Source organism: Vicugna pacos, chromosome 32, assembly GCF_048564905.1.
Source record: "Vicugna pacos chromosome 32, VicPac4, whole genome shotgun sequence".
In the NCBI taxonomy this organism is placed as follows: Eukaryota; Metazoa; Chordata; class Mammalia; order Artiodactyla; family Camelidae; genus Vicugna; species Vicugna pacos.
Window position 1 is genome coordinate 19,448,161 of NC_133018.1, and position 13,604 is coordinate 19,461,764.

Consider the following 13,604-nt stretch of genomic DNA (forward strand, 5'->3'; position numbering starts at 1 on the left):
CTCCAAACATTACATTCCTAGGCAAGAATTTCCAAGGTTCTTTCTTTTAATTGAGGTGAAATTCACATGACATAAAATTAACCATTTCATGTATGGATGTATGTATTTAATTTATTTTTTTTAAGTTTTAGAACATTTAGTTTATTTTTTGTACAATTTTATTTTGAGGGGGGAGGGATTAGATTTATGTATGTATGTATGTATTGTAATGGAGGTACTGGGGATTGAACCCAGGACCTTGTGGATGCTAAGCACACACTCTACCACTGAGCTACATCCTTCCCGCTTGTATGCATTTACTTCTATCATGGTCCCAGACTTGCCATTTATGAAATATACCAGCTAGTATTATACTGCAGTCAATTCGTTCATTAATGGTATTATCCTGATAGTTATTAAAATTTGTTTCAGGTACATATGTTGAAAATATTTTCTTTTGCATTCTTGCTGAAGATAGGTAAAAGTTAATAATTTTAAAAGTGAACAATTCAGTGGTATTTAGAGCCTTCACAATGTTTGCAATCACCACCTCCATCTAGTTCCAAAACGTCTGCATGACTCCTGAAGGAGACCTCATACCCACTCAACAGTCACTCTCCCTGTCCCTCCTCTCTGATTCCTGGGAAACCACTAATCTTTCTGTCTCTAGGGATTTGCCTATTCTGGACATTTCATATTGCAATCATGCAATACGGGGCCTTTGGTGGGACTTTCTTCAGTTCGCCTAATGTGTTCGAGGTTCATCCACATTGTAGTGTGAAAAAGAGTACTGCATCCTGTTTCTGATGTTCCGTTGCGTGAACATGCCACATCTAGCTCATCCATTCTGCTGCCGATGGTCATTGGGCGGTTTCCACCTTTTGGCTATTGTGAAGAGTGCTGCTACGCGCATGCCTGTACATGTATTTTTTTGAGTAACTGATTTTCAGTTCTTTGGGGCATATACCTAGGAACAGGATTACCAGGAAATTTTCTGAAAAGCACCCCTAGACGTCCCTTCGCATCCTACAGGTCAGAGTTGTGTCACGTCCCCGTGCCTACAGCAGTATCTGGGCTAAGAGAGTGAGACCACCACAACTTGCTTAAACTAATCAAGATTCACACCCTGTGGTCGGGTCGGGGCCCAGTCACTGCTGAAGGACACGGTCACTTGGAAGAGGGCCATTTTCAGAAGGCAGTGATCTTGAGCATGAACACCCTGACACAAGTAGGCAAGTTCTTTTTCAACCATCCCTCCCCCTCTTGCTAGAGCAATTTATATTCTGTTCAAGGGTGTGAACCTGTCTGTTCTCCCTACCAAGCAGCCTTTGCTTTGGGGATTGTTTATTCTACAAAGATCTGTCTTAAGAAGTGTGGGAACCAGAGTCATGACAAACATGTCAGACGATGAAGGCTATGGGAGATGGAAGCTCTTAAAAAACACTAGAGGAGAGACCTTGGTGGGTTCAGGGTGTGCTTTCCCTACAGCATCCTTGAAGAGACACTGGGGATGCGTTTATTGCCCATTGATTTCTTGTCTTCGAGATTCTGGTTTGGGTACCCAGATTGGCCTTTGCCACCACCACCAAGTCATATGGAATTCATTGTATTTGTCTATTCCACAGACATTTCCTATGTGCCTACTGTGTGTCAGGCACTGGGCAAGGCAGCGGGGAGATGATGGGAAACCACAAAGCCTCCGTTAGCTCCGCTCCTCAAGGACCTTACAGTGTGGTGGAGGAGACTGAGATTAACCACATAATTATACACATCATTTTTTAACCTGTCAGTCATTACTTTTTGTAATTGAAGTATATATGCTGTACAATATTAGGTGTTACAGGTATACCAGAGAGTGAGTCACAATTTCTAAAGGCTGTACTCCATGTGTAGTTATTATGTAACGTTGGCCATACTCCCCGTGTTGTACAATACATCCTTCTAGCTTATTTTGTTCAAAATAGTTTGTCCCTCTTACTCCCCCACCCCTAGATTGGCCCTCCTCGCTTCCTTCTCTCCATGGTAACTACTAATTTGTCCTCTCTGTGAAGATCTGCTTCTTTTTTGTTACAGTCACTAGTTTGTTGTTATTTTTTAGATTCCACATATAAGTGATATCACACAGCATTTGTCTTTCTCTGTCTGACTTACTTCACTTAGCGTAATGACCTCTGAGTCCATCCATGTTGCTGCAAATGGCAAAATTTTGTTCTTTTTTATGGCTGAGTTCCATAAAAAGAGTTCCATTGTGTATTTGTGTATACACACACACACGCACACACACATCTTCTTTATCCATTCATCTGTTGATAGACACTTAGGTTGCTTCCATATCTTAGCTATTGTAAATAATACTGCTATGAACATTGGGGTTATGCAGATCATTTTTAAATTAATATTGTGATAAATGTGATGAGGGAAAAAAAAAAAAGCACAGGATCCTATGAAAGTGGAAGACAGGAAGCATTCTGATGGACCATCCATGACAAGAGACAAGAGGAAACACTGCAGCCGTTCTTGTAATGCTTGGTTAAGGGAAAGTGGTTACATCAGCAAAGGTCAGTGAAGTCCCTCAATTAGCCAGCAAGATCGAGTGCAGGCTCCTGGGACCCAACTTAGGCCATAATGAGGATGAACTTGTTTTCAACTGAATGTTCTTGAGAAAAATAATACTAGGTTTGAAAACAAATAGTCTATTTCAGGCCAGAGCAGGGCAGTTTTTAAAACTTGAATTGCAATCCCTGTGTCACTCTGTGCTGTGCTGGAAGAGAAGTACCATGTCAGGCTACCACCTGGGCCTCAGTTGTCTAGACAAGCTGTTGGTGCTCAGGCCCAGGGAGGTCACCCATAGGCTGACTGGCAGCCAAGGGGTGGCCTGGCACACAAGCTTGGCTCAAAAACACACTCTGTACTGGTGTGTTAGTTTCCGGCGGCTGCTGTGACAAATCACCACACACTTGGTGGTTTACAACAACAGAAAGATACTCTCTCCCAGTTCTGGAGGCCAGATGTCTGAACTCAAGGTGTGAGTAGGGGAGGCTCTCCCGGGCCTCTTCCAGCTCTGGGAGCCTCAGGCATTCCTTGACCTGTGGCCACATGACTCTAATCTCTTCCTATCTTCATATCTCCTTCTCCTCTCCATGTGTCTTTTATAAGGATGCTTGTCACTGAACATGCAGGGTATCCCAGGGGGAGGACGTAGCTCAAGCGGTAGGGCGCGTGCTTAGCGTACACAAGGTTCAGTCCTCAGCACCTCCTCTAAAAATAAGTAAGTAAACCTAATTACCCCCCCAAAAAAATAAATAAAATAAGGATTTAGAGCTTAGCTGGATAATCCAGGATGATCTTTTCTTGGAATCCTAAATTTAGTTGTATCTGCAAAGACCTTTTTTGCAGATAAGGTCACATTCACAAGGAAGGTTCCTGGGGCTAGGCCACGGACATGTCTTTTTGAGGATCACCATTCAAGCCACTACCAGTGCATAGTGACTGTTAGACCCCATCATGTCAGGGAAGATGCTGGACAGTGAGAATGATCCAGCCAGGTCCTCCCTTTATGGAAGTTTGAGCACAAGACATGCAGGAAATAGACATCTCCACTGGAGTTGTGCAGAAGCCAAGGGACCCCGAAAGAAGACAGTCGCAAGTCAGAGCAATGACCTGCTGAGGCCACGTCATGAGAATGGGGACAATTCTAGGGCTTCTCTTCCCCGGCATACCATTCTCATCGATGTAAGCAGAAACATGTCTTTTTTTTTTTTTTTTTTTTTTTTTTGCGTTCTATTTTAACGTCTGGGAGTGTGTCTAACAATAGCTTGTGTCTTGATTCCTGGTTTTGTTGAGGCAGCCGTCCTGAAGTGATGGACGTTTGGGTGGTTTCCACCATTTGGCTATTGTGAAAGTGTTGCCATGACCATTTGTGGTCAAGTTTTGGTATGAACATCCGCTTCAGTTCTTTTGGATACAGTCACAGTGATGCAGGAAAACGGATGTGGGGCGTGAGGAGGGCCGAGTCCCAGGTCTTGGTTGAGCCCCTGGGACGTGCCCTGCCAAGTGTGGGTCCTTGGCTTCACGCAGGAAAGAATTCAAGTGCAAGCCACCATTGAGTTAAGGTAGATTTATTTAGAGAGATACACACTGCATAGAGTGTAAGGCAAGAGAAAGGCAAGGAAAGAGGTGTGGGGATTGGGTGCTCAGGTTAAAGTACAAGTAGGTACACACTCCATAGACAGAAAGCGGGCCTTCTCCGAAGGGGAGAGAGAGGGCAAAAGGGCCACTAGGCGAGGTGGTGTCACTTTTTATGGTCTCAGTAGCTTCACATGCCTACAGGTGGGATCAATCCAACTGCCCTGGGGAAGGGGCTGGGATTCCCAGGAATTGGGCCACCGCCCATTCTTTGGCCTTTTGTGGTCAGCCTTGGGGCTGTCATGGCGCCTGCGGGCATGTTACTAATCACGCTGTTACAATGAGCATATAATGAAGCTCAAGGTCTACTAGAAGTTAAACCTCTTAATCCTCAAGGCCCACTAGGAGGTGAATCTTCACCATTTTGGTGTTTAATTACTGTCACTCCTTGAGTGGCTGTGCCCTGCCCTCTTCCTTCCTGTCTCAATAGGAGTGGAATTGCTGGCTTCCTATGGTAGCTCTATATTTAACTTACCAAAGAACCACCAAATTGTCCTGCGCAGGGACTGCACCAGTTTACATTCCCACCGGCAGTGTAGGAGGATTCCAATTTCTCCACATCCTTACAACACCTCCCCTCCCCCCGCAGTGAAAGGTTAATACCACACATATACCATGTATTTGTTTGTGTACGGTGGCCCTTTCAAGGGCAGACTTTGTGTCTAATGAAAACATTTGCAGAGAGTCACGGACTCAGAAGCCTGCAGGAATTTATAAAAACACTGCTGCCTCACCAGAGACACATCTGCCTGCCCTCAGGGCCAGGTTGCAGACACTGATTTTATTTTATTGAAATGTGTATAGAGTGGACATAGCATCATATATTCCATCATCCCCCTTTTTCTTTTGATGGGCATTCACTTTGTGGCCAGTTTACCGCCACAAGAAAAAGAAAATGCTGCCGTAAACATCCTTGTCCTTATGGATTGGTGTTTTTATTTCTTTGGGACAGATTCCCAGGAGTGGGATTAATGGGTCAAGGGTTTAGTTTTCATTTTAACAGATGTTGCCACATTGCCTTCCCAAAGGGCTGCAAAACTTCACATGTACAAGAGTGCCCTATCCTCCATATTCCTGCCAGTGCTGGACAGCATCGCTCAGGGAAGTTTACACCCATCAGTCTGATGGATGTAAAATGACATCCCATTGCTTCTTTAATTTGCATTTTTCTGACTGTTACTGAACAAAAGTACCCGTGCTAGAGGCACCATGAGGCCCAATAAACCGAAACGTTCGGAGTTTGGAGCAGAGAAAAGTTTATTGCAGGGACAAGCAAGAAGGAAGGGCGGCTCCTGCTTGAAAAACCTAAATTCCCTGATAGCTTCCAGGAAAAAGGTTTTATAGACAAAATTTGGGGGGAGGGCTGCAGGGTGTGTGATTTTCTTAGGATTGGTTGGTGGTGTTCCAGGAGTCTTGTGCTCAGCCTGGAGTTACCATCCTCCACCTGGGTGGGGCCTTAGTTCCTGGAAGAAGTCAGAGGTATTGTTCTGTATATTCCTTGAGGGGAACCTATTGTTTCTAGACTGCTCCTCCTTTGTCTCTGCGTCCCCTCCCTTCCGTGATTTGCAACCATTTGAATCTGCCCTTCGGAGCTCAGGGAAGGTCAAGGAGGTGGAATGAAGCCCATTTCTTTCTTTCTTTTTTTTAAGCTCATTTCTTACAAAAGATAAACGGGGGAGAATAAGGGTATGTACCAGGCAGGACCCCGCAGGGTCCTGCTCCGTTTCATGACCACTGTTGATTTGAAGGTCTTTACATTCGTTTGTTGGCCATTTGGTTTTGCTCCTCTGTAAATAATCTTTTCGTAATCTAAATCCGTTTCTGTCTTGGTTGTTTGTCTTGTACAAGTCATTTTGTAAAAGCTCTTTAGACAGTGTCCATTTGGCTTGATCGAGGAGAAGTGGTTTAGGACATTCTTCTCGGGGGCGGGCGGGCCAAGGGTCGCATCAGAACTCAGCCGCTGACTGGCCGTGTGACCCCAGCAAGACATTCCACTTTGTCATGCCTCCGTTTATTCATCTAGAAAGCAGTGATCATCATCAACATTCTAACTCCTATGTCATACTGTTCCAGACACAAATGAGTTAATACAAGTCAAGTCAACAGGATGGTGAATGACACACAGTAAGTCAGTCAACAGCAGTGGGTGACTATTTATATTGCAAATATTTTCCCAGCTCCATCATTTGCACGGGCTTTATTTATGGTTTCCTTTGTCACATAAAACATTTTAACGTTTACATAGTCAAATACCCATTTTTTCTTTCATACCTTCTCTGTTCCCAGGCTTGGTTAAGAATATCTCTCCGTTTCCTTCATGATGAATTTCCTTGTTCTAATAATCGGAGGCATGTGGTTCACCGTTTCCCACACTGGTATGCACTGTCCTCCCAGCTCCTAGATCTGTTTCCTCCCCTTCTCCCTCACCCCCAACGAGATGAGCCCTTTGGATCACTTTCACTTCCTCCATCTCCTCCTTTCCTCCCCCATGCTCCCTGCTGAGACCCATGAAAGACTTTCCCTCCCCACCCCCACTCACCAACCTCTGAGGTTTGGCTGACACAATCCAGTGTTTGTTAGCATTCCCTTAGGGGATGTCCGTTTGGTTTCTGGAGTCCTCTGTTACACAAATCCCAGTCCATCTGGATCCATTTATTTACTTATTTATTTTAAATTTTTGTTTATTTTTAATTTTTTTTAATGGAGGTACTGGGGATTGAACCCAGGACCTCATGCATGCTAGGCACGCGCTCTACCCTGACCCTCCTCCCCGCTACCCCGCCGCCATCTGGATCTATTTAGATGTAAAACGTCATATGCCTACATTCTTACTACTGTTTTCTCTTTTCTTCACCTTTTTTCTCTTTTCTTTTCAGGTTTAGTTGTTGTTTGGTTAGTCTTTTCTCAAGTCATTTCTTCAGATGGAGTTCTGTTCTCCGAATCCTTGGGTATCCTTGACTGTCTTCCTTTCCTTCAATAGATGGAAAGAATTTTGAAAACTGCAGAGAGGATTCTTGGATTGGGGTCCTTTCTCTCTCTTCTCTGTAGATGCTGCTTCATTGTCATTTCTCCGTGGCGAAGATGAAAAATGGGATTCCAGTCTGTTTTTTTCCTTTGTGAATATCTTCTGCTTTCCGCTGGACACTTGTAAGATGTTTATCTTTACGGTTGGGGAATTTTACTAGAATTTGCCCACATATGACTTATCTCATCAAACTAGACTGGAACAATGAGCCCTTCCAGTCTGCAGTCTCCAATCTTTATTAATGTGAGGCAACTTTTCCTCTCTTATTTGTTCACCTGTTGCATCTTCTCATTTGGAACACCCGTTACGCATACATTCACTCTTGTGGAGCCAGCCTCCAACTCGGTTATCTTTCCCCACAGATTCCTGTTTCTTTATCATTTTGCTCTGTTTTAAGACATTTCTTGCATTTGATCTCCCAGATCTCAGTAGAGGGTCTACTCACCTTTCAGCTCATAAATGGAGTTAAGTTCAAGACAATCATAACTCTAAAAAGTGCTTTATATGCTATATTTGGATTTCCTTAAGTGCTATTGTTTATAACTGTTTTTGAACCCAAGCAGAACCCTGTGGGGACCCTGGGTACAAAAGTTTTTCCATGTCCCCCGTTTCTTATTTGTAGGAGAAGGCTTCTGCCTCCAAGACCTTCCCTGAGTTCCAAAGGGCAGATTCTAACAGTAGTTAGGGAAGGGAGGGAATGCAGAGACAAAGGAGGAACAGCTGAGAAACAACAGTGCAGCGGTAGGGCAGGGTCCTGGGTCCTCCTCGAGGGAGATGCAGAACAACCTGCCTCTGAGTGCTCCTAAAGGAACTAAGGCTCCCACCCAAGTGGACGGTGGTAACTTCAGTCTGAGCAGAAGATTTCTGGCCACCTGTTACCTCACCAGCAACCAATCAGAAGAAAGTCACACACACACTGCAGCCCTCACCCCAAATTTGCCTATGAAAACTCTTCCCTGAAAACTATCCAGGACTTTGGGTCCCCATTTGAGACAGGAGGGAAGGGGGCAGGGCACAGCCATTCAAGGACAGTGATTAACATCCAAATGGTGGAAGATTCAACTCCCAGTTGGCCTCAAGGATTAAGATGGCGGGAAGTTTGACTTCTAGTAGAACTTGAGCTTCATTATATGCTCCTTGTAACATACTAGCATGATAAATAACATGCCCACAGGTGCCATGACAGCCCCAAGGCTGACCACAGAAGGTCAGAGAGTGGGCGGTGGCCCAATTCCTGGGAATCCCAGCCCCTTCCCCAGGGTAGTTGGAATAGTGCTCCCACTTGTAGGCATGAAGCTGCCGAGCCCATAGAAACTGGCAACACCACACCTTATGGCCACCTCTTTTGCTTCCTCCTCTTCAGAGATGGCCCGCTCTCTGTCTACGGAGTGTGTACCTACTTTTACTATAACCTGAGCACCCAACCCCCACACCTCGTGGCCTTTCTCTTGCCTTTTGAAACAGCCTACACTCTAAGCGGTAATATCTCTATAAATAGATCTCCCTTTACTCAACTGGGGCTCGCTCTTGAATTCTTTCCTGTGCAAAGCCAAGGACCTACACCTGGTAGGGCACGTCCCAGGGACTCAATAGAGACCTGGGACACGGCCCTTCTCATGCGCCACATCCATTTTTCCTGCATCACATTCTCCTTGCTTGGTGCCCTGCAGTAAACCTTTCTCTGCTCCAAACTCCGACTTCCCGGTTTGTTTGGCCTCACTGTGACGAACTTAATGTTCGTCGACATTTTAAGTTCAGGGGCACCTCTGTCTATTTCAGCCACGCGTATTCTAATTACTGTCCCCAGGATTCCTGTCTCTGGGTGCTGGGGCCCCTAAGTGGGCTGAGCCTCCTCTTGGTCAGCTCCCCGGGGCTCAGGTCTGCTTGCTGAGGCTTTCCTACATTGCGGAGGCCGGCAGTGCAGCCTCCCACGTGGCTTGTACTACAGGGGTGATCTTTTATTCACAGAACTTCTGACACCAAATTAGGGGGGGGATTTTCCCCCTATACCAGCCAATTCTCCAACTCTCCAGACACCAGCTTGGTGTCCTCCAAGTCAGTTTAAGTGACACTAACTACCCAGAGTCAGCATCAGATCCCACAGGTGAAGGGCTCAGTCCCACAAGACTGTTGGACTCAACCCCAGAAAAACAAATAGCTAAAAACCAGATGGGGAAGAAAGCCTTGTTTAAGGCCTTCCCCTCCACCCAAGTCCCCCTTCCCCAATTTTTCTAATCTTGTTATGACATTTCTTCATTAAAAAAAATTCATTATGACTGTAGAGGTAGAAAGTAGATTGGTGTTTGCCCAGAGCTGGGGCGGCTCTATGGGGCATGACTGACCGTGGGTATCGGGGCTTGTGGGGGTGGGTGATGGAATTAGACAGGGGTGATGGTTGCACAAGTTTGTGAATATACTAAAAATGGCTGAACTGTACTTTAAAAGGGTGAATTTATCATTTCTTGGCCTTTTGGCTAAGATCAAGTACAAATATCTGTTTTTAGTTGGTGTCCTTGGCTGACCTGGAGTTGAAGGCTGGAGGGCAGAGTCCTCAGGGAGTTGCATGGTGTCTTGAGTGAGTGGCTTGGGTGGCTGGGAATCCAGTCTGGAGCCAGCCTCTGACCCAGCACATCCTGGCTACCTCTGCCAGCACGCAGCCGTATAGCAGGGACCTGACTGCCACAATCAACCGGATTGTTCCTCTTGGGAGTTTCTCAGGCTTCCCTCTGCCGACCGGTTGGCTCTCCTAGCTTCCATTTTATTTTGCTCTATCAGTAGTAAGAAAGGACTGATCCCTGGGCAGCCATAAAAATGGAGGGGAAGTGCTGGCTTAGTCCTCAGCGGGAAAGGCGTAGGAAGGGCATTGACAGAAGTTTGAATTGTGTCCTGGCCGTCCGGTTTATCTCAGGCCTTGTAGGCGTGTATCTGAATGTAAGACTGTAAGAAAGTATACAAGGTAGCCAACGAAATGAGTGACCTAAAAATATAAATCTAGAGTTAATTTTATAGTATGTGAATTCTCTCTCAGTATGAGATTTATCCGTAGTTGTTAGCATCCTAGACCCAGGACCTCTTTCATCCCTGTTGCCACCTCCCCACCCAGCCCGCCTGTGAGTGGGAAAGCTGGAATTTCAACCCAGGAACATCTGCTTCCACGGGCCCTTTTCTGTTGCCCCCACCGCATGTTGGTGTGAGGTAGCCTGGCAGCAAGGACCATGCCGAGCTGGAACTTTATTCTTTTCGTAATCAAAGGCTTTTGGAGTGTGGAGAATATAGCTCAAGTGGTAGAGTGCTGGCTTAGCATCCATAAGGTCCTGGGTTCAATCCCCAGTACAGTACCTCCTCTAAAAAAGTAAATAAATAAGCAAACTAAATTACCTCCCCCAACAAAAAATAATAAATGAATAAATAAAAATTAAGGGTAGGTAGAGCCCAGTGGCAGAGTGCCTGCTTAGCATGCACGAGGTCCTGGGTTCCATCCCCAGTACCTCCTCTAAATAAATAAGTAAACCTAATTACCTCCCCACCAGAAATTAAAAAATAAATAAATAAGAAAAAAAATTTTTTAAAGAGTTTTGAAGTAAGAAGAGAGGCATGATTCAATTTTTGTGTTGGAAGGATAATTTTTAGGAACTTTACATGAATTTTCTCGGTTAGAAATAATAACAATAGATGAGGCTATCGAGCAACTTTTTTCTGGATGGACTATAATTTTAGTAGTTTTGTTTTTAAAATGTTTTTAATCATGTTTTTAATCATGACTGAAATATCAGCCTCTATGGGAACCGCAGAGAGCGGTGTGATTTTTTTTCTCTCATTCTTTTTTTTTTTTAAATATGCATCTTAATGAATTTGGAGATTGGTGTCCATCATTAAGCAAAAGATAGTCTGAGAGAGAAGCAGAAGTTGGACAATGTTTGCCTATGAAAAGTCAGTCTGTCTTTAATGTTATTCTACTTTTTCCAAAGTTGAATTTCTCTGCTGTGTAGCACTGCAGGCCCTAAGTGAAACTGTATTCAAATTTATAGGTGATAAATGGTTTTAAATAAACACACACAGCATTCCAGCCCAGCCCTGAAAGCACTGGCTGAGGTATAGACAGAGCTGATCGGCCACCATGTCAGTTTGCTCAGGGCCGCTTCCTAGCGCAATGCCACATTCTGGGTGGCTTACACAACAGAAAGCTGATTTTCTCACGTTCCTGGAGGCCGGAAATCCAAATCAAGGGGTTGGCAGGTGTTCTTCTGAGATCTCTCCCCTCGCTTTTCACACGGCTGCCTTCTCCCTGTGTCCTCCCGTGGTCTTCCCTCTGTGTCCTCATCTCCTCTTTTTATAAAGACACCAGTCCTACTGGGTTAGGGCCCCACCCGCTAATGACCTCATTTTGATTTAATTACCTCTTTAAAGACAACATCTCCAAATACAGTCATATTACAAGGTACTGGAGGTTAGGACTTCAACATAGGAACTTGGGGGGACACAAATCAGCTCATAATAGACACCCTAGTTTACATCTTGCTCCAAGGAGTCGTAAGAGTGAAGAAAATATTTCTACCCAGTCTAGAGATTACCAGAAATCACCACAGACACTGGATCACACCTGATACCCCACCCTTACTCCGTCCTCAGGCCACTGTCCTCGTGCTATACAACACCCAGACCTCTTCTCAAACCCCTAGCAACCACTGATCTATTCTTCTTTATAATTTTGTCATTTCAAGAATGCTATATACATGGGATCAGACAGTATGAATTTTTTAAAGATTGGCCGAATTTTTTTCACTCAGCGTAATATCCTTAACATCCACCCAAATTGTTGCAAGTGTCAATAAATAATAAACAATAATTTATTTCTTTTCATTCCTAGGTAGCATCCCATGGTACCTAGATGTACCACAGATTGCTTAACCATTTCCCCAATGAAGGACATTTTCAGGTCCTTCTTCTAAAATAAGGTAAAAGCGTTATGGATACAGTTGAGGTGTCCCCTTGGTCAAGTTGCCCTCCCTCCCTCCACAGAGATAATCTGTCTCCTGCAGTTACTCTGCATCCTTCTTATCTGTGATTTTTGTATTTTTACATATTGATACTTCCAAATACCATACGTTATTTTGTTTAGCAAGTTTTAAACATTTACAGAAATGTTATCCTGTTGCGTGTATCTTTGGGCAGCTTGCTTTTTGCTCTAGACGTATGCTCAAGATTCTGTCCTGTTGATACAGGTAACTCTGGTTCATTTTTTTCTTCGCTGCTATATAGTATTCCATTGGGTGGCTGTATCACTATTTATCTCTTCCCCTCCTAATGGACACTTAGGTTGTTTCATGGTTTTTGCTATTATACTTGCAGTGAACATCCTTGACCTGCCTCCTTGTGAGATGGTAGCTTCATTAGAAAGACAAGAAGACTCTTCAACAGGAAGAAAGGACTTAATCACCAGTCTGCTTTGGAAGACAGGAAACTGACATTTATTGATCATCCCACTCAGTGCCAGGTACCCTGCCAGGCAGCTTAAGGGCATGATCTCAGCCAGGATCTGAGGGGTCCCTGAAGACGTAAATGGTTGGGCAGCCTGAAAAGTTCTGGAAATAATGACCCCAATGGGTCAAGGCATCCGCACTACTTTTTTTTCAATTCAGTTTTGCATTTTTTTTAGAACTTTGAAGGCAAAGTCTCTGGAGTTAGACTGCCTCTGTTTGTTCTCTTGGGTCATCGCTTAAGGTTCATATGACCTCAGGCAAATTATTCAAACTCTCAGGGCCTTAGTTCCCTTATTTATATTGAAAAGATGAAATGAGATCATCTGTGGAAAACACAGCATCTGATTGGTGGCAATCAAACGATGACGAGTGAGGCGTCTCTGATTATGAGTCTATCTTTGCATCATGTTGCTTCACCAAAATAAAAAGCAGATCATTAATAACATTTGCCTACTAAAGCACTGCATTCCAATGGAGGGACATTTTGTAAGCATGCTGAAAAGAAACCCCCTGTTTTTTCCAACCAGATGACATCAGTAGGTTGTTTTCTTTTCTCTTCGATTGCCTTGGAAATGTCGTGTCCTTCACAATCCCTACTGGTGCTTGTAAATCCCTCTCTGGGTGTGGCCAGAGCGCCCAGTATATCAATATTTGTTAAGAGCTTTAGAAGAGCTTGCCTTTCAGGGCCCTGGGATTGTGGTCAGGCCTGACATTTGTGATGCCACATGCAAACGCCTGCTCCCTGAAGACACAGAGTGTGTGGCCAAACCTTAAATTTGAGCCCCGAGAGAATCCAGTGCTGGTTGCAAAATAGCCATGTTTCTTTTGTCATAGAAGATACAAAACTTAGGGAGCAGAATGTCAGGGCCAGGTCCTTACCCCAGCTAAGCCTGCCAAAGAGTATTTCTTTGACCCGAGTTTATTAAGCAGTATAT